Source organism: Macrobrachium nipponense, chromosome 15 (assembly GCF_015104395.2).
Source record: "Macrobrachium nipponense isolate FS-2020 chromosome 15, ASM1510439v2, whole genome shotgun sequence".
NCBI classification, from domain to species: domain Eukaryota; kingdom Metazoa; phylum Arthropoda; class Malacostraca; order Decapoda; family Palaemonidae; genus Macrobrachium; species Macrobrachium nipponense.
The window spans coordinates 75,696,166-75,723,735 of record NC_087208.1 but is presented as its reverse complement, the minus strand read 5'-3'; the positions used below and the strand labels follow the sequence as shown (position 1 = coordinate 75,723,735).

At 38.9% G+C, this 27,570-nt stretch overlaps 1 long non-coding RNA gene across 3 annotated transcripts in view; it reads right to left on the bottom strand.

Moving 5' to 3' along the window:
- Positions 1–4,615: 4,615 nt before the first annotated feature.
- Positions 4,616–27,570, bottom strand: part of LOC135195071 (uncharacterized) — a 70,369-nt gene continuing 47,414 nt past the window's right edge. For all 3 annotated transcript variants that reach the window (XR_010310062.1, XR_010310061.1, XR_010310063.1), the window contains 3 exons: positions 21,858–21,958; positions 21,449–21,531; positions 4,616–5,283 (listed from right to left, as the gene is read on the bottom strand). This is a non-coding gene — a long non-coding RNA (uncharacterized LOC135195071). The remainder of the gene's footprint in view (positions 5,284–21,448; positions 21,532–21,857; positions 21,959–27,570) is intronic.

The window sequence follows — 27,570 nt, the reverse complement described above, 5'->3', positions numbered from 1 at the left end:
ATATCGACGATATCTTTGTACATGCCGAGAATGAGGAAGAGGTTGAAGCTGTCCGGCGCATGTTCCAGCAGTGCAGTTCGCTGAATTATACCGTCGAATTCAGCAACGAAGGCCGGCTCCCTTTCTCGACGTCCTCGTCTCCAAGACCGACGATGGTCTAAAAACTTCGGTATATACAAAGAAAACAAACTTAGGACTTTGCCTGAATGGTGACAGCGAATGTCCTGCACGGTTCAAGAACACCACAGTCAGGGCCTACATTCGGAGGGCCCTCACGCACTGTTCTTCCTGGCAGACACTCACAAAGAACTCGACCGAGTCACTCAGGTACTCGTTAATAACGGGTATCCGAATCGACTTATTAATAAAGAAGTCCAACAGCGTTGGATCGGTGGTATAGCGAGAGTGAGAGACTGCAGCCCCACCCCCATGAGAAGATCAAGCTGTTTTTACCAAAGCCAGAATGCACGCACGTCACCGTGAGGACGAAGATGCATTGAGAAAAATCATCAAAGAAAAAAATGTGACCCCACCGAAGTCGACAAAGAACTCGAACTCGTGATTTATTACCAAAATCGACGTACCCGCAACCTTATCATGAACAACGACCCCGGACCAGCAAGAGACCTCTTGAAACATTCGAATGTAGTCTACCAATTCTCATGCCCCGTCCGTGGATGTCCCGGCTCTTACGTTGGTATGACTTCTATGAAACTGTCCAAGAGGATTTCTTGCCACGCACAAGAAGGGGCAATTAAAAAACCATACCATGACAGCACACCAGGAAGCCATCTCCCGCGACGGTATTATCAAGAATATTAAGATAATAGGGAGGGCTCCTGACCAACGGCGTTTGCGACTGCTCGAGGCACTCCTCATACAACAAGAGAAGCCCTCATTGAATACGACACAGGAAGTGCTCTTCCTCCCCACCACCTAAGGAGACCTATGTGCATAAATAATAGCACAAATAATACCAGACCGAACGACACTCCCGATCAAAGAATACCAGATGAGACAAGCAGCCCATCAGCCAATGACAACGCGAGCCCGTCGTGACACAGCGCCCAGGGAGTCTTTGCACCCCAGCCTCGACGATCAGCTAGGCTGCAACAGCGCAACCTTCAACGACGGAAGAACGTCTTGAAGAAACTTCTTTCAACCAATAGCTGGAGCGCATTGCGCCACCAGCCAATGAAAATGCAGCTCGCGGTTGACCCCCTGCTGACCTGCCGCTATATATTGAGTAGATCTTGACAACACCTACAGTCTACTCGATCCACTGCCGTGATCATGCTCTGATGATACCGAGAGAAACGTTGGCCACTAGATCGACTTGTATATTTTATTTGTTCATGTACTGTGACAAATAAATAAATTTCAAGCAATATCCCCGAAATTGACTCCTCCTGATGAGTAATATCGGCGCAATACTCGCCAGTTGTAGTAGCAAGAGAGAAAACAGCTATTGTTAGAAAAATAGAGAAGACTATTACACAAGTTGAATGCAGCTGATGCAGCAATATCTTTCAATAAAACTTATTATTATTATTATTATTTTATTATTATTATTTTTTTTTTTTTTTTTTTTTTTTTTTTTTTTTTTTTTTTTTTTTTTTTTTTTTTTTTGTTTTTTTTTTTTTTTTTTTTTTTTTTTTTTTTTTTTTTTTTTTTTTTTTTTTTTGGCTCTATCACAGTCCTCCAATTCGACTGGTGGTATTTATAGTGTGGGGTTCCGGGTTTGCATTCCTGCCTCCTTAGGAAGTCCATCAATTTCTTACTATGTGTGCCGTTTCTAGGATCACACTCTTCTGCATGAGACCTGGAGCTACTTCAGCCTCTAGCTTTCTAGATTCCTTTTCAGGGATCTTGGGATCGTGCCTAGTGCTCCTATGATTATGGGTACGATTTCCACTGGGCATAATCCCATATCCTTCTTATTTCTATTTTCAGATCTTGATACTTATTCCATTTTTTCCCTCTCTTTCTCTTCAACTCTGGTGTCCCATGGTATTGCGACATCAATGAGTGATACTTTCTTCTTGACTTTGTCAATCAACGTCACGTCTGGTCTATTTGCACGTACACCCTATCCGTTCTAATACCATAGTCCCAGAGGATCTTTGCCTGATCGTTTTCTATCACTCCCTTCAGGTTGGTGCTCGTACCACTTATTACTGCAAGGTAGCTGATGTTTCTTGCACAGGCTCCAGTGGAGGGCTTTTGCCACTGAATCATGCCTCTTTTGTACTGGTTCTGTGCAAGTGCCGGGCATTCACTTGCTATGTGGTTTATGGTTTCATTTTTTTCGTATTGCACTTCCTACATATGGGAGAGATGTTATTTCCGTCTATCGTACTTTGAATATATCTGGTTCTTAGGGCCTGATCTTGTGCCGCTGTTATCATTCCTTCAGTTTCCTTCTTTAGCTCTCCCCTCTGTAGCCATTGCCAATTGTCATCGCTGGCTAGTTCTTTAGTTTTGTCTCATGTATTGTCCGTGCATTGGTTTGTTGTGCCAGTCCTCTGTTCTTTCTGTCTTTCTCCTGTCTCTGTATATTTCTGGGTCTTCGTCTACTTTTATTAGTCCTTCTTCCCATGCACTCTTTAGCCACTCGTCTTCACTGGTTTTCAGATATTGCCCAGTGCTCTGTTTTCAATGTTGACGCAGTCCTCTATACTTAGTATCCTCTCCCTCCTTCCTTTCGTGTTATGTATATCTGTCCGTATTTGCTCTTGGGTGTAGTGCTTTGTGTATTGTCATTTGTTTTCCTGGTTTTCTGATCTATGCTGCGGAGTTCTGCCTTCGTCCATTCCACTATTCCTGCGCTGTATCTGATTACTGGCACTGCCCATGTGTTTATGGCTTTTATCATATTTCCGGCGTTGAGTTTTGACTTGAGTATCGCCTTGAGTCTCTGCATATATTCTTTCCTGATCGTGTCCTTCATCTCTTGGTGTTTTATATCTCCTCCTTCCATTATTCCCAGGAATTTGTATCCTGTCTCATCTATGTGTTTGATGTTGCTCCCATCTGGTAGCTTTATCCCTTCAGTTCTCGTTACTTTGCCTTTTTGTATGTTGACTAAGGCGCATTTTTCTATTCCAAACTCCATCCTGATGTCCCCAGATACAATCCTTACAGTCTGGATTAGGGTATCTATTTCCTTGATGTTCTTACCATACAGCTTGATGTCGTCCATGAACATCAGATGGTTGATTTTGTTGCCTCTTTTCTTGAGTTGGTACCGGCATCCATCTTCTGTAGTACTTTTGTCATGGGAATCATGGCTACTACGAAGAGTAGTGGGGACAGTGAGTCGCCCTGGAAGATCCCTCTCCTGATATTAACCTCTGCTAGTCTTATTCCAGAGCTTGTAAGTATTGTATTCCAGTTGCGCATTGTATTTTTGAGGAAGCTGATGGTATTTTCCTCTGCCCCATATATTTTCAGGCATTCTATTAGCCATGTGTGTGGTATCATGTCGAAGGCTTTCTTATAGTCTATCCACTGCCATGCTTAGGTTGTTTTCCTTCTCCTACTGTTCTTCATTACCATTTTGTCTATCAGGAGCTGGTCTTTTGTGCCCCTACACTTCCTTCTGCAGCCTTTCTGTTGGTAGGGGATGGGGTGTTTGTCTCTAGGTAGTTGTATAGCCTTTCACTGATGATACCTGTTAGTAACTTCCACATTATTGGTAGGCAGGTGATAGGCCTGTAGTTACTGGCTATATTTCCCTTACTCTTGTCTTTTTGTACTAAGATGTTCTTCCTGTGGTCATCCATTTGGGTGCTTGGTGATTTGAGATACAATGCTGGAGTTTTTGTTTCTGCTATTCGTGGATGTAGGGCCTTGAAGTTTTGAGCCAGTATCCATGGACTCATCGGGACCTGGGGTTTTCCAGTTTGGCATTTTCTTTAGTTGGTGTCTGACTGTGTCTGTCGTGATCTCTGTGAATCTTTGTTTTATTCTCCCTGTTTCTTCTTCCTTGACTTCCTGGAGCCATGTTGCATGTTTGTTGTGTGATACCGGATTGCTCCATATGTTTTCCCAGAGTCTCTTACTTGGTTCGGCTTCAGGAATTTCTGGGTGGTTGTCTTCCCCTCTTAGTTGGCTGTATTATTATTATTATTATTATTATTATTATTATTATTATTATTATTATTCTGAACGAAAATATCAATAAATATATTACATCCAAGTACCATCAAAATTCTTTATGGAAAGATTATTGTATTTCTTTAACTTAAAATACTATCACATGAATTTTGTGATTACAGTTATATTATTATTATCTATAAACTAAAATCTTACTAATTCACTATAGTATTTTTGTTAATGAATTGATTGCTCTTTACATTAATATCAATATTTGAAAATTAGTAAAACGTTTATTTATCATACAAAAAACATACATCTATGTAAGAGAGAGAGAGAGAGAGAGAGAGAGAATGATTATTTTAATTATGTAATACCATTTAATCTTATTAAACTTACTAATACAGTACTAATCAATATTAATATTTGAAAAATAGTAAATCATTTTTGTATCATAAAAATATATTCAGTCATAAAAATAACATCAAAATACAATAATTGGTGAATATTTATCATCGAAAACCTGTGAACAGGCGAACTTCCCACAAATAAGGGGTAGATATGGTCCAAAGAAAAGTCTGCAATTCCGGAGTCCGCGAATAAGGAGGTTGGCTGTATATCACTAATGAACAACCAGTGGCAAAATACTACAGGACTGACAATTCTATAGATACTAGAGTGCAGATGGCTATATCCTCATCATCTATCTTTAATTTTTAAGGCTGACTCTTTTACCCTCATTTTGTCCATCAGGAATACCCCTTTTACTAATCAGTGATTTATTATCTTAGTGCATAACTGAGGTCTTGTATGTTATAACTGTTTTTGAAAATAAGCAAAAATTTTCATGAATTGTATGCCTGTTGGTTAGTCCCCAACAAAATGGAATATCTCAAGAAAATGCTTTCCTCATGGACACTGGCTAATAAAATCAGCATACCACCATCAGCAAGAGAGGCATATATATCATAACAACTTTGTAGTACGTATATACCAAATTAGATAACAAAATAATAGGACATGTGTAAATGCAATGATCTAGGAAAACTTACAGCCAAGAAAAAAAATGAAGTTTGGACTGGCAAGAGTGAAAGGTATTGAAGTGGTATTGAAATATGCTGGACACATCCAGAAGCAGACGGTGCAAGGGGGAAGTATTGAAGACTCATTGAAAAGCAGCTTAACCTGAAATGTAAAAAAAAAGGCATATTTTCAAGATAATTAAGTAAAAGATAGCATATTTTCAAGATAATTAGATTTTTTCTAAATAACACACCCAAGTCTATATGGATATATTTCTGGCATAGCTAAGACCAGCTGAAGTTTGAAAACAAGGTTTGAAATTTTGCAAACTACCATGTGTAGAGTTGAGTAAACACCCAAGCAGCCATTACATTGTAGTGTCAGTTTCTCTTCGGCAGTAGGGTAATATCAAAGGGTAGAAGTGGGATCATACCAAAGGACATAAGGACTTAGGGATAATATAACAACTACTCGTAGGTCATAGACAGGAAGTTCTGTTCAGTAACTAACCTGCATCTGATATGGCCAGCTAGAATATGGTGCTTGTGAGGGTAATAAATAGCTAGAAGGAGGGAGAGTGATCACTCATACACCTTACATCCAACAATTTTCATTGAAAGCATTAGGCAAGATGCTATTCTCTCCCACAGGAGCTTGGTAGTTGCTTGTGTTCAGCCGCCAACACCACAGGACCAGTAAAATAGGTTTCCAAGGACTTTTGGGTGACATCCATAACTAGAAAGACACACGGGTAGTCTGGCAGTGCCACATATCTGCCATTAATATCTGTTGCACCTAAAAGCTCTTTTTGAATACCATGGAAGAGGCAATGCCCCTAACTCATTAAGTTCTCACCTTGGGCAAGAACTAAATTCATTCAAACCCTCTGACATGTAAGCTGGTCAGATCACTACCTGAAGCCAGAATGAGATCATACTCTTTGACATCTCTTTCTGTCCATACTCACAAAAAAGACAACACTTGGCCTGAGGTGTTGTGTCCTCTGAATGTAGTGATGTAGGGTTCACACTGGATACAAAGCATCTTGCCTTCATCATTGTCCACAAAGTTTCAAAGGGAGGGGACCACCTAGAACAACACTTATTCTTCATTGATAACTGGCTGCTTCAGTGTCTTTGCCACACACAAATTCCAGTACAAAAGGAAACAAGAGAGAATGAAGCCCTTAAACTGATGCATTATGTAAGAGTGGCCATATAAATCTCTTGATCACTTTGCCAATGCCAGTGCCAGTAGAAACAAGGTCTTCAATGTCATATCCCTGTCCAAGGTGCTTCAACAGAGGCTAAGACAGGCTTTGTATAACTAGTGCAACATCCTGTTACAGGGCTTCATCTCCATGGCGATCTTTGGTGAAGTTGAAAGATTCACACACCTCAGATCAAACAAAGACAGGCAGAATAGCAAACCTTATTGCAGAGACTGACAGGAGTCTTTCATAGCTGAGGTAGACAAGGGACTATTACCTGGTTATTTATGGTTCTCACCAGAGATATACTCCTGGTATGAAATCAAGCAGCAAAGACTTGCCACTATGCTTGGTAAACCTCTGTATACTTTTTGACTGATCCAAACATCTGCTCTGCATTTCTTTGGAAAATCTTCCCAAGGAGATGGCAGATAATCTCTATCCATGATGAGTACCTGCACAACTGACTTAGTCATGTAGGCAATGGAAGCAGTTCCTCAGTCACATCATAAGCAGCAACAGCAGGTCAGGGTACCATTCACCTTGAGGCCACTTCAGGGCTACCAGGGTCATCCTTTAACTGGGAGTGATCATCTGTTAGATAATCACTCTCTGATTTAAGAAGAAGAGGAAAGCATAATTGTCAGGTTTGTCCAATAGCTATTGGAAAGCATCCTCCATCACTGCCCAGGGCTCCTTGACCAGCAAACTGAACATAGGCAGTATTCTGTTTAGCCATTGAGTCTCGCAAACTTTGAACAAGCTTTTTGCTGTGCCTGGTTATAAGGGCTCTATCCATTCCCAACACTTGACCTTGATGGCTGAGTTGGTTAGGCATAACATTCTGGTGGCACAAGATGTACTTTACCAACAGTTCCATTATGCAATCTTGCCAATACATACACTAGTAGAGATATCAATCTCCCTGCTTGTTGAAGTATAGCACTACAATCGTGTTGCTGGTCATGGCGACCACTACGTGTCACATGAACTCCTATTAAAATGCTTGCATTACAAGTAGCCCCCTCACCACCATCATCTTGAGTATGCTGACCTGCAGGAATATGTCCTCCTTGTTCCACACACACACACCAAAGATCAAGGAACCAATCAGCTTCACTGCTTACCCTGCCTCCAACATGTCTGAGAACAGCAGCATCTCTGGAGGTTGCTGTCAGCCAGTCACTGAACAAGATAAACTTTTATTTCCTCCTTCCAAAGAATCCAGTGTCAGGGGGACTGGTTGTGTATGGCCATTCCTTCTTAAAACATCACTGCATTGAGCACATGTTAAGGTAAATGTGAGTTTTTTTAAGATGACTTGTCCTCAGGTGAATTTTCCCACATTGATCTGGTCATTCCCAATGGACCAGGAATCTTGACAATATCCCCTTGACCTTGGCAATATAAGCATCTGCTTGATAAGCCCTAGCTGCTAACCTGTGTAACATCATACCTAGGTACTTCATCTGTTGTGTGAAGAATAGGTCTGACTTCTCACGGTTTATTATGATCCAATATGCTCGATAATCCCTGTCCCTCATTATTTTCTGCTTTGAAGCCACATTATCAGCAGTCACCAAGGTACTACAACAAGTGTATCCATCCCGGTGTGAGAGGCTAAACTAACACTGGAGTAAACACCCACTCAAACCCTTGTGGGGAGGTCTCCAGACCAAAGCATAATATCTTAAGTAAGTATATTACTCTTCTGCAGACAAAGTGAAGGCATTTTTATGAGCCTGGATGAACAAGAACCTGGAAGTCCAAGTCCTCATCTAGCATTTTGCTACAATTTGGTATCATGATAAATTGGGAGAAGTCTGACCTAATCTTCACACAACAAAGTACCTCTCTTATGGAAGCTAACACAGAACGTGGGGTTTCCATCCTAAACAGTATTTGGTGTGTAAAACTGTTCAATGGAAAGAGGCCAGTGGTTGGCCTACCACTTCCTGTTACTTTTTTTCAAACAAGGAAACCTGGAGAACAGTTTTCTACAACTTCAAGGGCATGTTTCTCCAACATTCTTACACTTCCATATCCAAGGGCGATGATTTGAGTCCAGTGAGAATAAAGTTAAGAAAATGGGCCTATGAGATGGTTGGAAGGGGGATGCCCCTTGAAAGGGATCTTGTATCCTTTCAAAAGGACCTGAACAATCCAACACTCTGCACCTTATTGCTGCAACTTTGAACCTCCCCTCCTTTTCTAACAGTTCTGCAAAGAGGGATGAATGTGCCAGAATGAAACTTGACCTCTCTAGAGAAAGATGACAGCTGAGGGCCTATTCTGGCTCTAATGAAGGACTGTCCTGTTCTAATTCCTGATGTTGATGGCACAGCTGTTTGCAAAGTGTTGGCAGCTGTGCCTTTTGTGATACCGAAAAGCACCTTAAAAGACTGCATGGTGCATTCATCTCACACACACCTGATTCAACCCAAGGTTCCTTGTTAACCCACATACTGATAGGTCCACATGTAAGGGGCATTTCAGGACTACCTCTGGGAGGTAGTACTTCTTTTACCAAGTCATTGGAGGGATACAAGTTTGGCTGTCCTTCCTGATGCTAGGGAGTTCCCTGAGCCACACCGATCGATGAAATTTTGTCAGAAACTTCAACATTTGAAATTAATCCAGTCATAAAGTTTTTGAAAAACTGTAAATTAGTTGACACACACACACACACACACACACACACACACACACACACACAAACACACACACACACATATATATATATACATATATATATTATATATCTATAATATTATTATATATATATATAATATATATATGTCAACTAATTTACAGTGTATATACACACACACACTGACACACACACACACACCACATATATATATATAGATTTATATATATAGATTATATACCATATATATATAAATAAATTATATAGATTAAATATAATTATACTAATATATAGATATTTATATATATATATAAATTATATATATATATATAATTATATCTATATATAGATATAAATATACGAATTATATATATATATATATATATATATATATAATAATATACATATATATATATATATATATATATATATATATATATATATATATTTATATCTATATATAGACAATATATATATGTATATATATATATATATCTATATATAGATATAATATCTATATATAGATATATATATAGTATATATAGATATATATATATATATATATATAAATCTTACAAGTGTGTAATGTTAAGTGAAATCACATATCATGTCTTGCTTGGAGATAAGGGCAGCTTACTTGAATGAAAGGAATTTGAATACGCAAGCAGTTTAACTGAGAGATCACTCACCCTCTTGTTAGGCATGTACATTCGTTTGTACGAATGTTACAGGCCTAATAGTCCAAGGCACTTGCGAAAGCCACATTCTTTTCGGTGAACACTAAGAGGTCAGGTGGTACACGCCAAGTGTCAAGAGAGAAAGCCCCATCGTAAAGGTAGGACATATTTTGTAAAGACTTAGAAAACCGTTACCTTTGAAAAAGAGAGAGAAGTGTGAAAAACTCTCTTTATGTGAATACTTTGAAAAGAGTGATGTGTGAAGTGTATCTTTTATCCATTATTATCTTTATTACAGATGGGTCCTATTCCATGGCTAATTTAGAGACGGGATTCTCTAACCTGACTATGTTAAATGAACTTATTGACATTTTGGGTCTGGGTGTGAATTCTTAGTCAGGAGGGTAGAATGTTAACTTACTGGTTTCTTTATGGGCAGATTTGGGTTTTCTGTCATTATGACTTGTTAATCATTTTGTTCTATTATATATTCAACTGCTTTGGGTAATAAATAGTATATTTTTGTACTTACGAGATCTTAATAGCCTGACGACAGGGTTGCAAACAGAGGGCACCATTGACAGCAGGTAAGAGTTTCCATTTTGTGTAGTTTAATAAAAAGGTGGGGGGGGGGCGGTAAGAGTGGTGGCAGGCAGTTTAAGAGGCTTTTTATATATTTTAAAAGCTGTAGGTATGCTAAAGAAGAGACTGGTGACCAGTTAGACATAGATGGGTTTCTTTTTTGGTAGGAAAAGGGTTATAATCATGTCACAGGCAACTCGGGGCTCTTTTTGCTGATTCAATGGGTTGGACAAAGAGAAGCAGTTCGTCTCTTGGGCTAAGTCAGTATCAGCTTCTCGGGGTTCTAGAATAACAGTGTTTTAAAACGTGAAGGGGAAAAGTTTAATTTTTGACGTATTAAAGTGTTTCGCAAGTGTAGTAGTAAACAGTTCACGCATATTTGCGGTGCGTATACGAATTTGGTTTCCAGTCATATGAAGATGTGAGTGTATTGTCAAGTTTTCTTTCTTATTTTCTTCTTTTTATCTCTTATATTTTTTTTCCTTTTTGTTGTTTATGTTCCTATTGTTTATTTGTGGCAAATTACTCGAGCGGAATTTTTGTTGCAAGTCACGCCCTGAGAGAGAGAGAGAGAGAGAGAGAGAGAGAGAGAGAGAGAGAGAGAGAGAGAGAGGCGAAAGCTGGGGACTGAGACGGTTGGTTGCCGGGGGTGGATTGCTTGATAAGCGTTTTGCATTTTTTTTCTTTTTCTATCCCCTCCCTATTTTTTTTTTTTTTTTTTTTTTTTTTTTTTGCTTTCGTAGGGAAATGTACTGTGGCAGTGGGGCGCGTTTGCCTTTTGTTATCCATTATTGGTGAGAATTTGTGGTTAATTTTTCTTGATCAGGAGGTTTTGTGTATATAAAATAATTACATTGATGTTACTGAGATAGGGGAAGCTTATAGAACAAAATAGCTTTCGGAAACAGAGAAAAATGGCGGACACTAAAAATACCACAATGCTACTACATCACGTAACAGACGTTAGTGCGGGTGTGAGTCCATTCAGAGGGATTGTAGATGGCGTGTTATCACAGCCTATACAAATTTTTATTGAAGGAGTTAATAATTATTTAGCGGGAAAGAATATATTAGATGATGTAGAGGCATTTAGAGATGCGAAAACTTTGCTAGATTTCAATAGGGGAGACCTCTCCCACCGTTGCAGGAGTTTCCAATTTACAAAATGTTGTACCTGGACGGACTTGCAAGCATTTTTGAAAACAGCGTATGGCTCAAAGGAACACGGAGATATGGTGAGGGACCTTCAGGGTCTTTATAAACTACGGAAGGGCACTTATCGCCTCGTAGAACATAGTTCAAAACTTTTTGACACAGTGGCGGATTGGGTAGGAAAATTGAAAACATCTAAATGGGTTACAGGGGGTAATCTCTCTCTGGATAATATTCATAAACTGATCTATTTTTCCTGCTCTTGCACGATGTACCGGATGCGATAGTGAATAGCTTTGATGAAAAGATTAAACCTACTTCAGACGAAGAATTACTTTATACCCAAACTGAAAAACATGTCTAAATGTCCCACTGTAGATAGCACAATTTTTAACGGGACAGGCCCGAGGGATAGAGTGCAAAGGGACACAGAATTTCCTCCTCCTCGTCTGTGCGCAAAAGTTGAGTGTAACAAAAGATCGTTCAATCAAAAGCAACAGCAGTTGCACTGTTTCAACTGCAATAAACCAGGGCATCCAAAGAAAATGTGTGGGATTAAATATTGTGGAATGTGTAAAAGTACTGATCATTATTGGTAGTCTTGTCCGTCTCAGATACGGAGAGATGCAAGATCTACACCTCAAGGTTCTGGTAATTATAATGTGAGAACTTCCCAGGCAGGTCAAACCAGAGGGCAAAGGGATCGGCGAAATTTTTGGAAGCCCGATCAACAAAAAGGGTACAGATGATTGGTAAATGCCATTGTGGTCTCATGGGGGACGCCCCAGAGCCCAGGTCTATAGTCTATGGAACAGTATGGGATGTGGATATCCCGATATTCATAAACTCGGGGGCATCAATAAATCTAATGGACTATAATTTATATCAATCTATGTTTTCCAACTACCCTTTGCAACCCTCAACGGAGACGGTGTGTGATGTGCAAGCCCATAGATTAAATACCCTGGGTTGTGTTCAAATACAGTTTACTCTCGGTGACAGAGTGTTAACAGAACCATTTTTGGTAATGAAAGGAATTGTGTTGGGCGACAAAATTTTGCTGGGTCATCCTGCTTGTAGAAGACACAAGATTTCGATCCATGCGGATGCTAATGGGATAACAGTCGGGATACCAGGTATTTTTCTGCCTTATGAGGATGTAAATAGAATGGAGGACATGGAGGTTATTGAAAGAGATGTGCTCGGTGCTATTAATGGCGGTGATACGAGTGTTATGGAGAAAGGTAATATTAAAACCCATGTTGCTGATATGGGAAATGATTACGGGGGTTCTATCAGAGTTCACAGTGATAACAATGGTGGTGATGATACTTTGGATGGTGATGTTGATACTAATATGGATGTTATTTCTGATACTAACAATGCTGGGGATGATACTGAGGGTGGTAATGTGTATGGGGCAGTGGAAAGGGGAGGTACTATCCACAAATATAGAGGTGTTTTATCCGAAGATATTATGTTACTACCAGGTTCGAAGACTATGGTAAAAGTTAAATTGAAGGAAATGAGAAAACCCACAGATAAGTGTGTTATTGAAAATAGCGAAAAGCTTAGAGGGGTTGTTAGCATGGCATCGGTGAACAGTGTATCCAAGGATGGGTTTACGTGGTTAGAGTTGCTAAACTGTAATGATACAGTTAGGAGATACCAGAAGAACACATATATATTGGATTTCCAAGATTGGAGTTGTGATAGTGGTTCAGTGGCTAAATCTGAGTTTTCGGAGGCATAAATGCAATCAAGGAAACGAACATTTAGAGAACATTTAGCTAATATGGATTATAGCAAACACGTTGAAGCGATAAGCGGGCTCTTGGCAGAATTTGGGCATACGGTAGCCTTACAAGGTGATAAATTGGGGTTGACTAATGTATTAGAACATAAGGTAAATTTGGAGAGTGGCACAAAACCTATTTATATTCCTGCATATCGCATACCTTTCAAAATCAGAGAACGGGTAGAGAAAGAGGTTAATAGATGGGAAGAAGAAGGAATCATTAGACCCAGCGTGTCTCCTTACAACTTTCCCTTGTTAGCGGTGCCTAAGAAAGACGGTTCTGTCCGTGTATGCGTCGATTTTAGATGTTTAAATGAGAAGACGATCCCTGACCACTACCCAGTCGCATGCATACCAGATCTTTTTGTTGAAATTGGGGGACATAATATTTATAGCTCAATTGATTTGGCCCAGGGTTTCTTACAGGTCCCTCTTAGTGAGCGTAGCAAGGAATATACCACTTTTTCAGTGCCCAAGGGACACTATGAATTTACGCGATGCCTTTCGGTTTATCAGGCAGTCCAATGACCTTTACCAAGTTGGTGAACACAGTTTTGCATGGGTTATTGGGCAAAAATGTTTTTGTGTATCTGGATGACATCCTTATCGCAACGGACACGATCGCGCAACACCTGGAAGTGCTTACAGAAGTATATACTTAGGAGGCTTGAAAATTAAGTTAGCCAAGTGCTCATTCTTGAAAAAGCAGATCACATATCTAGGTCACTTCATATCTAAGGAAGGGGTTAGAGTAAATGACGATAAAGTCAAAGCAATAGTGAATTTTCGCACCCCCAGATCAAAGAAAGAGATTAAGTAATTCCTGGGTATCGCCAGTTTCTTTAGGAGGTTTGTGAAAGGGTTCTCTAATATAGCAGCTCCCCTAACTGATGTGTTGTGAGAAGACGTTCAATTTCAATGGAAGGAACCCCAGGCAGAGAGTTTTCAAAAGCTCAAGGACGCGCTACTGAATCCCCCTGTTTTGAAGTTTCCAGATTTTAGCGAGCCTTTTACATTAGTGACTGATGCAAGCCAGGAAGGTATAGGTGCTTGCCTTATGCAAAAGTTTGATGGGAAATTTCATCCTATAGCTTTTTATAGCAGGAAATTCAGGACAAAGGGCAGCAACGAGAAGTCCATGGCCACCATAAATAAAGAAGCCTTTGCAATAGTGTCAAGCTTAGTTCATTTTAAAATGTTACTGATGGGGAATAGAGTAGAAGTTCTTTCAGACCACAAACCATTACTAGATCTTTTTAATAAACCCGATTTGTCGCCAAAAGAGCTCGATGGTTTTTAACTCTCAGAGATTTTGATGCAAAGCTCAAATATAGAGGGGAAATTTAACGTTGTTGCTGATGCTCTCAGCAGGAGTTTTCATGACACGGAAGGTTTCCAAGTCGCGCAAGTCACTAGCGAAGCCATACGATGGGATATACCTCTCGTAGAGCAAAGTCAAGATGAAGAAGAGATTTTAGCAGATGCAAAAGCGTTTTAAGAGGGGAATTAGTCAGAAAACGTTATAAGTTGCCTTTTTCGGGTTTGGAGTTAGAAGGTAATCTATTGGTTAGGAAAATTAAATATAAGTTGAGAACCAGTGAAAGTAAAGGAGATACGACACAGATCGTAATTCCGAAGGTCCTAATTCCAGTGGTTTTGGATATAGTTCATTGCAGGTTTGGTAGTCCACACTTGGGAATAGAAAAAACGTATGATGAGGTTCGTGCTAAATACATTTGGAAAAACATGAGGAAAGATGTGGAAAATTTCGTAAGGAATTGTACAGTGTGCAACGCATGTAAGCCTGCAAGGACAACTTCATGCAAATTAGGATCGTATCCTATACCGAGTAGACCTTTTCAGAGAATACATATGGATATCTTGGGGAATTTTTGTGAGTCTAGATATGCGAACAAGTACTTGTTAGTGATAATAGATGAACTTACAAGGATAGTAGAAATTTTCCCACATAAGCATAAAACGGCCGAAGACGTAGCCATAGCGTTTTTCAATGGTATCATTTGCAGATATGGCTCACCCGAAGTTCTATTAACCGACAATGAGAGGGAATTTGTGAACAAAACCTTGGAATGTTTAGCTGAAGTCATGGGGATACAGAAAGTGACAATTATTCCATACAGACCCGAGGCTAATGGGTTGTGCGAACGAGCAAACAGGAAAGTGCTCTAGGCTGTCAGGAAAACTATAGGTGGTAATGATAAGAATTGGGACAGATATATTAATGTTGTTAGACATAGTATTAACACTATGGTCAGTGATTCAATTAAAATGTCCCCATTTGAAGCTTTGTTTGGTTGTTCAGCACGAGGCACATTTGATTTGCTAACTATGCCTCATCATGGGGAGGATTCGGTCGAGGCGTTGATATCCACAGCGAGAGAGAGACACGCTTGTCTCAGCTGTAATCTCGAATCCACAACCAGAGATAGGGTACAGAAGAGTAATAGTAAAACATTTGATCCCAAGATCAATGTCGGAGACAAGGTATTTTTAAAACTTAACGTGAGAAATTAGTTAAATTACAAACTAGGCCCGAAGTTTGAAGGTCCTTTTAAAGTCATTGAAGAGAAAATTGGAAACAGATTTGTAGTCTTAGAGGAAAAAACAGAGTCAGTCGAGGTTAACACATATCTCGAAAATGAAAAGAATTGGTTGTGGTGATTAATATATTGTAGCACAATTGCATTTTTTCCCTTTTTGTTCTTGCTGTCTGTTTTTGCAATTTGGTGGCGGAATGCTTTCACGTTTTTTTTCTCTTTTATTTCCTTCTACTGTTTTTTTTTCTAATTATGCGCAAATCTGCGGCGTTTTAGCGTAAGATTTTGGGGTTAATATTTTACGTAGGGATGTGTTGCAATACGGCAAATTTTTGCTTTAGCTGAGAAACGTGATGATAAACATGTGATTATTCCTGCATGTATGATATTTGGGCTGAATTTTTGTGGTTTCACGAGCCGGATAGATGACATTGGGGTTTTATATAATTGAGTAATGTCGTGGGGTGTAATGATTTAACAACAATTTTTTTGGAGGGGGGATGATTTTTTGGTGTGGGGTTATTAATTAAATTGCGGAAATATTTATATCACTGGAGTGGTGTTATTATTAAGATGATGATTTATAATATATATATATATATATATATATATAATATAATTAATATATATAATATATATTAATACAACATAATATATAATATTATAATATATATATTATATATATATTCATATATAAATATATATAATATAATATTAATATATAGATATATCTATATATATATATATATATATATATATATATATATATTTATATATAGTATATATATATATATCTATATATATATTTATATATATATATAATATATATATATATATATATATATATATATATATATATAGTATATTTTGTACTTACGAGATCTTAATAGCCTGACAACATGGTTGCAGACAGAGGCACCATTAACCAGCAGGTAAGAGTTTCCAATTTGTGTAGTTTAATAAAAAGGGGGGGGAGTAAGATATATATATATATATATATATATATATATATATATATATATATATATATATATATATATAAATATATATAAGGAGATGGTATTAATTCTTGGGGGTGACTTTCCTTTTTTTTTGGTGGTATATAATTATGGAATTGTGAGTTTATCGTAGTTTTTATCCCGAATAGGTGATAATTTTCTATATAATTGGACAGTATCGTTTGGGAGAATTATGTCTTCGAGATAACTTGGAGCACCTTGGTCATATCCTGGAGATAGTTCTGTGGAATGTGCTGACGTAGTTTCAGTATAGAACATTTTTTTTGAGAGTCATGAGTTTCTGGCATTGCGAGTCTGACTATGCTGCAGTTCGAAGCACCTGAAGTGTTCACAGGTGGATTTTTTGCTAATGTTGCTGTAATGAGTCCGGTTGCAGATTTTTCCCTTTGGAATTGATTACTCGAGGATTTCCACTATTCTTGTAGATGCTGATTATGGCATTCCACGGGAGTGTATCATGTAAGGGGATTCTTTTCTGGTCGTTTCTGGTCGATGGGATTGCTGCCGTAGCAGATTCCGTAATGGTACACATTCCGTTTTGGGAAAGATATTGAATTATATGTTTCTTTTTCTCTTACGTGCGCTGTGTAACGGGGGAAAGTTCACTTATTATTGTTGTTATTATCTTATTTTTTTCCCTTTTCCTTTTTTTTCTCTTGTCTTACGAGAGATGTTGTAATGGGGGTTAAGCTCTAAATAGCATTTTTATTTTAGATAGGAGATATAATTTGTCTGGGTATGTGAGTTAGATAGAAGGGGTGTTTGGCATTATATTTTATGAAGGTTAGTTATATAAACCATAAAGGGGTCTTTGCTTTTAGACATTATGGGTTCTCTTTTGATAGCGTGTTTGTCATATATGGGATTATTTGTGAGGATTCAGTGGGTAAAGATTATATTTTGTTTAGCGAGGAATTTTTTAATAATTGACTAGTAGATTGAGTATATTAATTAATGACTGATTTGTGGGGTAAAGCAAGTCTTTAGTTATTTTATGACCATGTAGACCTTTTAAATACGGACACACAATGACTTTAGAGAATTCCCAACTCTACGTGATGATGGCGATGGAGACGACTTCGTTTACAGTACCAGAGGTCGAGTCAAGTCTACACACGAATGGCGTTTCTATGGACTGCCTTTGCAAAGGATGAGATGTCTTCGATATATCATCTCAGGATACGTTCTGGGATAACTCAGGAGTCTACAGTCTTCGATGAGGCGGGTGTGAGTAGCACTTGCATAGAAGTCACGGGATATTTCCTTGATAACGGGGTGGTGACCACGTTTTCTTCAGTAGAAACGTCGAATCTACAGTTTCGCGACGAGAGGGCATTGGATACACTCACGAGGGTCGCAGACGCTGAATAATGGCGCGTGCTGAGTTGTTTCGAGTTGGTTTACACACTCGACCTGTGTCTACAACAATTCGCTCGTCCTACAGGGATCCCAGCTGTTTGATGGTTCCTGCAGGGTTCTCTCGGATTTCTTCATGTTACTTAGTCTGTGTATCTACAAGTCGTCCACAAAAATGTTTCATAAACACTTACATGGAAACCATGATGAGGTTCGAATTCCGCCTACAGTGGAGACCGTTACAGTCCCGCCGCTGGAGGATAGTGACGAGGATCAATTCTTCTTCTTCGACGAGCGTTACACTGTACCAATATTAATGATCATGTTAGGTGCTACACTGATCACAATTTGTGCGCTAGGAATTCTTAAACTTTTGTGTATTCGACGAAGCACAAGGGCTCCAGCAACGGAGGTGGCCCTAAGTCATGTGGTAAATTGATACATTGTGCATTAGTTGCTGATGTGGTGTGCGACAGGAGTGCACAGGGGACATAGGTGACCGAGCCATCTTACAAGTGTGTAATGTTAATTGAAATCAAATATCATGTCTTGCTTGGAGATAAGCTGAGCTGTAAGGGCAGCTTACTTGAGTGAAAGGAATTTGAATACGTAAGCAGTTTAACCGAGAGATCACTCACCCTGTTGTTAGGCATGTACATTCGTTTGTACGAATGTTACAGGCCTAATAGTCCAAGGCACTTGCGAAAGCCACATTCTTTTCGGTGAACACTAAGAGGTCAGGTGGTACACGCCAAGTGTCAAGAGAGAAAGCCCCATCGTAAAGGTAGGACATATTTTGTAAAGACTTAGAAAACCGTTACCTTTGAAAAAGAGAGAGAAGTGTGAAATACTCTCTTTACGTGAATACTTTGAAAAGAGTGATGTGTGAAGTGTATCTTTTATCCATTATTATCTTTATTACAGATGGGTCCTATTCCATGGTTAATTTAGAGACGGGATTCTCTAACCTGACTATGTTAAATGAACTTATTGACATTTTGGATCTGGGAGTGAATTCTTAGTCAGGAGGGTAGAATGTTAACTTACTGGTTTCTTTATGGGCAGATTTGGGTTTTTTGTCATTATGACTTGTTAATCATTTTGTTCTATTTTATATTCAACTGCTTTGGGTAATAAATAGTATATTTTTGTACTTACGAGATCTTAATAGCCTGACAACATGGTTGCAGACAGAGGGCACCATTAACAGCAGGTAAGAGTTTCCAATTTGTGTAGTTTAATAAAAAGGGGGGGGTAAGATATATATATATATATATATATATATATATATATATATATATATATATATATATATATATATATATATACACTGTTCAGGATTTAAGCCTGAAACAAGGCCAAAATAACTCATTTTAGAGGGAAGTTCAGACAATTTTTCAGTCACCCCTCTTCACCAGCCTCCATTCTCTTTGAGTACCTCTTTGTCCCTTCTGACTGGCTGCCTTTGAAATTAATCCCCGCAGGAATGCAGCAGGGCCCATTGATTCAGGCTTTTGGCAGAGCTTATATTGAAAGGAGAAAGTGGATAAAACTAGGAGACATCCAACGATACTTCTTAGAACTTCTCCAGTTGCCGCTGTGTTCATCCTCTCCTCCCCCTCACTCTCCCTCCCCCTCTAGGGACACCCATGTGTTCATTTACATCCTGAGAAACTTCACCCAGCAATTAGGTAAAAGCCAAGACCAGCACGGACACCCAGGTATTGTAATGGAATAGTTTCGAGTGCAGTCAGTTACCATTTTTTGTCTCCTGTCTGTAATTCCTTTACATTTTTCCCAAGGCAAGTTTTCCTCTATTGGCTCACCATCGCAGTCCCTATTTTTGGTTACTGTAATGCAGTCCCCCATTGCTGCCATTGATGCTATAAATAATTCCCCTGTGATGCTAGTAGTGATATTAAATCAGATTGTGATATTCCCATCTAGACAAGCATCTGCTACATTAGGAAATAACGTTGTTGTTTCATGCCAAACATCCCATGAGTTAATAAAAAAATGCAGTTCACTTTTTTGTATAAGCTCCCAGTCATTCTATATCACTGGGAGTGGACTTTGATGTGATATAACAAGAAAGAATCGTGTTTAACATTCCCCACGTGTCTATCACTTTAGTACTGATTCTGGAATGCAATTTCTTTACTACAGATGCAAATATCTCATCCTGCTGAGGAAGAAATTTGGAATCCCTTGGAAGCGGCGTTAGGACTATTCAGCAACCTTATTTCTGTGTCTGGATCATTTCCCAGCCATGTGTCCGGCTGACCTACAATCAACTGCCTTCCATTTAATATCTGGACATGTTCAAGTCCCTGTCACCCTTAAGGTGTGAATGGCTTACCCACGTAATTTAGTGTAAATATACTTAAGTTAAACTAAATCTCTAGAGTTTTATCTAATTTTTTTTCCCTCCATTGATACAGGCCCTCAGCGGTAGTTCTTCATGTTTCTGTTCTCTAGCAAAACTTTTTAGGAGTGCCAGTAAGTCACTGCCACAGTTTTTCAGGCACCGTGAATGAGAAAACATAATACATACGTATATATATAAATCATTCAAGCCAGTCCTGTATGAGCTGATAATCAGCCCAGTGGTCTTGTAAAACTATTTTAATAATAATAATGATAATAATCTGAGCTGCAGATCAGGTTGTCCACCTTAGATAACACTCCTCTATAGAAAATGGTAGGATAGGGTGACTTCTGATATCACCCTGGAGATGTAGTTCTCAGGCACCATAGTATTTAAAAAAAAAAAACACACAAATGCAAGTTGTCTGAAGGTCCCCCCCCCCCCCCCACCACACAAAAGCCATTCAAGCACAAAAATACTAAAAACAGAGGCATAAAGAAAGTTCAAATAATTTACCCAGCCTTGGTCAACTAAAAACAGATGCTAAACATACCCCTCACAAAACAAACTGCCATATTCAAAACTTTGGTTCCAGGCTTCAGTCAGTCCCTGCTGCACTAAAACAGCATTGGTATCCTTGTATGAACAAACATCAAGCTGATCTTACACTAACAGTGGTCTCTAGCTGACTCAATTTGACAAATTTAGCCAGATAAGCTTCCTTCCTTTCCTTAGATTGTTCTCAAATTAATCCCCGAATGGTTTCATTTTCTGCTCCTTTCACTTAAGTCATTGCCAAATTTATTCCCTTCAAGTAACTTTTTAGTCTATCAAATGTTTGGCCATTATCTAATATAATCAATTCTGTTATCCAGAAAAAGCGAGAGCAAACCAAGAGCTCTAAGGTCAGTTTCATCCTAGAAAAGTAGAAAAGGGAATGACTTCTTTGATACTCACTATGGCCGATGAGTTGACATTGTCCTCTGGGTAGAGATCGAAGACTTGGACGCGGTCGGTAATATTCTCATGGGCATAGATCCCTTTAAAAAAATTCCAATAATTTTTCTTTTGGTGAGTTTATCAGACATCAGTTTATAGTAACTATTTTATTTTCTATCCTTCATACATAATGACATCTTAATCATTTGAATAATGTGAATCTTTGGTAGCTAAGTTTAAATGAAGGCATTTTAAGGAACTGATTAACTGCGAATAGAAATCACAAATTGTGTCTTAATGTGACGTTCACTGAAACATTGAAACCGTTTGGATTTTGAAAAGCCTTTTCAACGAGAAGTGCAAGTTTCTACCAATCAGAAATTCAATAAATGTCTTCCTAAAGAAATACAGAAGGGTATAAACTTACAATCCGAGTCAACCATTGAAGAAACCATTAGTGACGGCGTGAAGAGGAAGAGGAGGAGATATCTCCCCCAAGGAGATAGTACCGCCTGGTTTTGGTGCATTCTTCAGAGAAGGATAAAAGATAATGAAGAGAGTGAAAAACACAACCAAACACAGCAGCATGTAATGGAAATGCAATATACACTCTTAATAAAAAATGCAACCTTAAGTGGCAAATGCACGCCTCATAACAATGCGGTCATTACATCAATAAAATTGTTCCTCATGTGGTGGGTGTACCACTACCACTCTCTTCTATCGGTCTCTTTTCCTTGCATCTATTGGATCTGGGCTATATATGAGGTCAGCTTTGAACACACACACACACACACACACACACACACACACACACACACACACACACATATATATATATATATATATAATACATATATATGTATATAATGACAGACTGTTGGCCTGGGACGCTACCTGACCAGGTGAAGAGTGTCTAATACTTTTACACAATTAGCGTCTTTACAAATCCCCAAGGCAGCACTTTCCCCAACTATTGTGTTAGGTAACAGTAAATCAATTGATTCAATAAGTAATTTCGTATGTTTGTTATGGGTTCTACAATTCTTGACAGGACCCTTGAAAATCTATGAACACCTATTCTTTCACTCTCTACCTCCCAATGAAAGAATGTTTTCGTTGGTCCTCGAAAATGGAGCCTTTTTATCTACTTAAGACTCTAGAGATCGGCGGTAGGAAAAATGCAGTATTTTTACTACCACTATATTTTCGTTCTTTAAGTAAGTTTAAAATCTCTAGGGCAGCTTAATACTTAAAGACCAACCAAGGACTTGTAATGACACCAATGGGTTTTCACACTACAATCTTTTTTCAAAGGAATATCAACACGGATAAATGATTCACTCCCAAAAAAACAAGCGAGAAATAAAAATAAATGCTCACAATGAAGAATGAAAAACCATATAAACAAAGACAAAAATTACTACCTTATGGTGAAAATGCTGTGAGCATAAATTTTGCAATCATCCATGAAGACAAAAAAATAATCGTTTCAAGAGATAATGTAAATACTCAAACATTTAAGAAATGGCTTGAATTACATTTACTTCCGTTCCCTGTTGAATGACTGGAACTCAGATTAGTTTGAACTGCACAGAGAGTGGAATTCTATTGTGACTCACATCTCTACACTTTCGTAAGAACAGGTCAACATCACAGGTAGTACATCATTCTAGCAATACGTTCTATACGCCTATTCCACACTTTTCATCAGTCAGCTGCAATGCAACTATGAACAATTCTGTTTCAATGCCATTTAATTACTAATCGTTGTCATCAAGCATTCCTAGATTTTAAAGTTAGTTCAAACATGTAATCATTTACCTGAAGCGCATCACCTAACCTAAGCAATGCATAAGAATGTATCGCTTATTCTCATTCTAATTCACAGACATCAATCTCATTTTTAACCCCGACACTACAATGGGTCATTCTGTCTAAAAAATCTGTAGGAAGTTTAATTCCACCTCTCCTTGGTAAATACCCTCACTATAGTTTAACACTTCAGTAAGGCAATAAAGATAAGTGATTGTTGTTATACAGCAATATTTGGCATAAGTTTTCCCCAATGGGTTCCTCTCGGTGTTACGCTGAAACAAAAAGAAATGCTCTCCTAAATTTTACTGTTACAAGAATGTTGACCTCTTAAAACATAAATATGTACCTCTGTTGTGACAAAAGACCAGTTCTAAAGCTTTAATATAACAAAAAGATTCTGCAATTCTTTTTTATGAGTCAGATTCAACACATCCACACACATACTTCTATCACAAGATCTTACCATGACTAATCAACCACTAGTATAAATGATAAAGCCTTAATCCGCATAATTACACTTTTCCCTACCGGGGAATGAAAACAACACGGAACCCACCTAAAACCATACGGAATTTTAACTATATCGTATCCACGTAAAACAAGAAAAAAATATGCCCAGGTGTCCTAGTCGCAATAGTTTTCTGTACAGCATATCATTCTGTATAAAACTATCAGCCACGACACATGAAACTTTCAGCCACGGCTTGGTGGTGGCATGTGTTGTTCGCACCAATAGCAGCGCCAGACATAAGATCGTATCCAACTTTAACCTTTAAAAACTAAAAGCTACTGAGGCTAGAGGGCAGCAATTTGGGATGTTACATGACTGGAGGGTGGATGATCAACATACTAATTTGCAGCCCTCTAGCCTCAGTGGTGTCTGAGATCTGAGGGTGGACAGGAAAAGGGCCGACGGACAAACAGCCTTCTCATTCCTTTTCTTCTTTTACAGAAAGCTAAGAATAGAACCAGTACCAAACCAGCCTGAATGCATTCCGGAGCAATATGGAATACACTCAATCAATACGGAACATTCCATGAATGATAAATATGGTCCCCAATCAATATAAAAACTATTTAAACATTACGAAGTCCACAGGAAGCACTGTGCAATCCACTTAATACTGCAGAACATACACAAATATCAAACGAATCCACCCATTCAATATGGATTATAACTGTACATTACAGGATTTAGCAAATTCTTTATGGAACCGACTTAACAAAACTGAAGCCACCAAATCAATACAGAATATACCTAAACAAAGTTAAATCTATATAATTAGTAAGGAATTTATCTCAGCAAAATGGAACCCATACCATCAATATGAAACTTGAATAACACCAAATACACCGAAAAGATGTGGAATCCTCTCAATACAAAATGAGATTCATCCAGTCAATATCGAAACCTACATAAATAAATGAAATTCTACCAGTCAATAAGGGAAGTTCCCAAACAATATGGATTTCAATTACTATGTGGAACCTACCCAAATATTATTTATATAACTTGCTTTAAAGTGCCAACATTCATTCATTCTAAAGGAGCCGCCACGCAGCACAGAACTATTGTCTTTCATTTCCTCAACTATAAAGTTGTGGAACAGCATTTATGACCTTTAGCAACACTAAAAAAAAAGAGATTGAAAGTCTCATTGCCTCGAAGTAAGAGGCAGTAAGGTCCTAAGCTACTGACCCACCCTTTGGCAGCAACACTCGGGTAGTCTCAACATGTCCATAAAAACTCAAACGAAGGAAAAAAGTAGAAAAAAGAGAAAACCCCACAATCAAACAACCAGAGGGACCATAATGTGGAGCGATTGATGACAAATATGGCCTCCATAATACCACATATTTACCAGCGCATAAGCTTTCCAAAGGAAAAGGCCAAAGTGAATTTGTACTAAAATGAGTTTGCGTTAGTCGTCAATCGTCAGTCTCTCAAATTCCATCACCTGAGAAGTGCTAAACAGTCAGTCAATCATTTCCCAGCATTGCTGAGCAAGTTCATTAATAAAAATTATTATTGTTTAGTTTAATGGAGATACCGTGTCATGTTCCTTGACTACTTCAGGACCAGGCCTGAGGAACATTCTGTCATTGGGGGTAAAATTAGTGATGGGACAAGCTGAAGAAGTTGGAAAGCAAAAGGCAGAGAGCATTACAGCTGGGGTCCAAGAAGCGCTGGAGAACCTGGAACCGTCTAAAGAGCTGTACGAGGCACCCTATGAGTAATGAAACACCCCACCGAAGAAAAAGGGGGGAAGTATGTAGTGTGCTACTTTGGCTTGTTATCTACGTGTCACCTACTCTCTGAGGTGCTATTACTAAACACCGTGTGGTAAATGTACACGGCCGCACAAAGACGACACAATATAGAAACATATGTATATAATACTTTGATCCCGAGGAGATTCCACCATGTTTAAGTACTAGCACCTTGGAGGAGGTGACACATATATAACAAGCCAAAGTATCACTGTATGCAGTTTTGCAATGTCATTTGTTTCTCATCAGCAACCGCCACTGTTATGAAACACTGATCAAATGCAGACAGATAGCCAGCTCAAGAAACAAATCAAATGTCCGCAGAACTTTGGAATATCCAAAAGGGTGCCAATGAAAGTACACCAATTTAAGCTGGAAACAGAGACCCAATACAGTTCAACATCGTAAGTAAAGCTAGCCGAGTACAGAATCAAGACACAATTAGGAGATAGCAGTAGGCAGAGACGCTGGGTGTAGCACCGCTTCAGAATGGGATGAGACCGCAGGGTTGGTTAGGGCATAATGCTGGGCATACTACCACAGTTGCTGGGTAGGGCAAAGTGCAATTTGGTAAGCCGGGTCAGGTGATATTTATACCCAGTTTTGGAGAATCTGGAAGCATCTTGTCCAAACTGGATTTATCTCTCCTAAAACTGGATTGATTGTCTTGGATCCTATCACCTCTGCCGCTGATCCTGCGCAGGTACCTGAAAAAATGTCATTGGACGCCAGCAGAGGAGGTGTGGAAAAAGGAGAACAATGGTGCTAGCTGGTGTCGAGAAGCTCGGGTCAGTAGGTAGGAATGGGGTCTACGACAGTATGCCGCCACCAGTTTGCTGCGCGACAGTTTGCCGCAGACAGTTTGCCGCGTGCCAGTTTGCCGCGAACCATTTCGACGCCAATGTAAAAGGTGGCAAACATGCACAGGGTATATTAAATTAGAAATAGGATAATAGGAAAGTATCTCAGAGATCAAAGGCAAAAACAGGCAAAAATAAAGAAAGATTGTTTTGAAAAATTTAATCAAGAAACTTCATTTGAACACTATATAATATCTAAAACATGATTCATACCGTATGATACATTAGATTATATGTAATAACAAATGATACCTATATTGAAGAAACTTATGTACAAAAACTGATTACTGATACTGCACAGATACAAAAACTGATACTCCACAGATCGTGCTGTCTCTTCAGAAGTTGTGTGCTAGTCCTCGTAGATAGTCCATGTTATCTCTATTACGATAATCATTCACGATAGTTACGATTCTCTCATTTAAAAGTTCATATTAGGGGCGACGTCAGGGGGAGGATTTCCAGCCAAGAGTCCTTCAATTTCAGTGTCTCTAAGTTTTTGCGATCGAGTAAGTCCTTTAATGAATTTCCATCTTGAAGGCTGTGTAAGGACAACGCCTTATTGCAATTTTCTCTGTATATAATTTCCACAATCGCGTTGTTCTTACTTCCCTCCTCAAGAGCGTTCAGCGGGCTTTCCGCTAATGTATATATCTTATAAGATCATATTTTATGTACTTTTATATTCTAAGTTATATGTCTCGAAAGAAACACAAATCAGCTCTCGCCGACCCACTTTTACTCTCTCGCAGGTCGGATACCACATTTCCGCCCGCATGCTGTATATTTGAATTTCCTCACCTGTAATAAAGATCAGTACGCTTCTACCTGCCTCTTTGTTCACACCTCACAACTGGTGACCTCCCGGTTTGGACGGTGACCCAAGCGGTTTTGGCTCAGCCATTAAGGGACTATCTACCGCCGCTCACCTTCAGAGATCTTTAGCGGACTCACACGGTGCCTCAGTTTAGATCTCTGAAAGCTCCTACTGTGGAAAAACCAACGCCTCTAACGGACAAAATACGGCATACCTTCCCAAGGTGTGTTCAGGCATTCCTCAAACGGTTTGGCTCGCCGTTTACGACCCCTGTCGACCATTTTGTGAGAGTGGACAATGGACGCAGACAGTTCCGCGCGAGAGACCCAGGCCTCCTCTGCCTCAACAACAGTCTCGCACACAGCTGCCGCTCA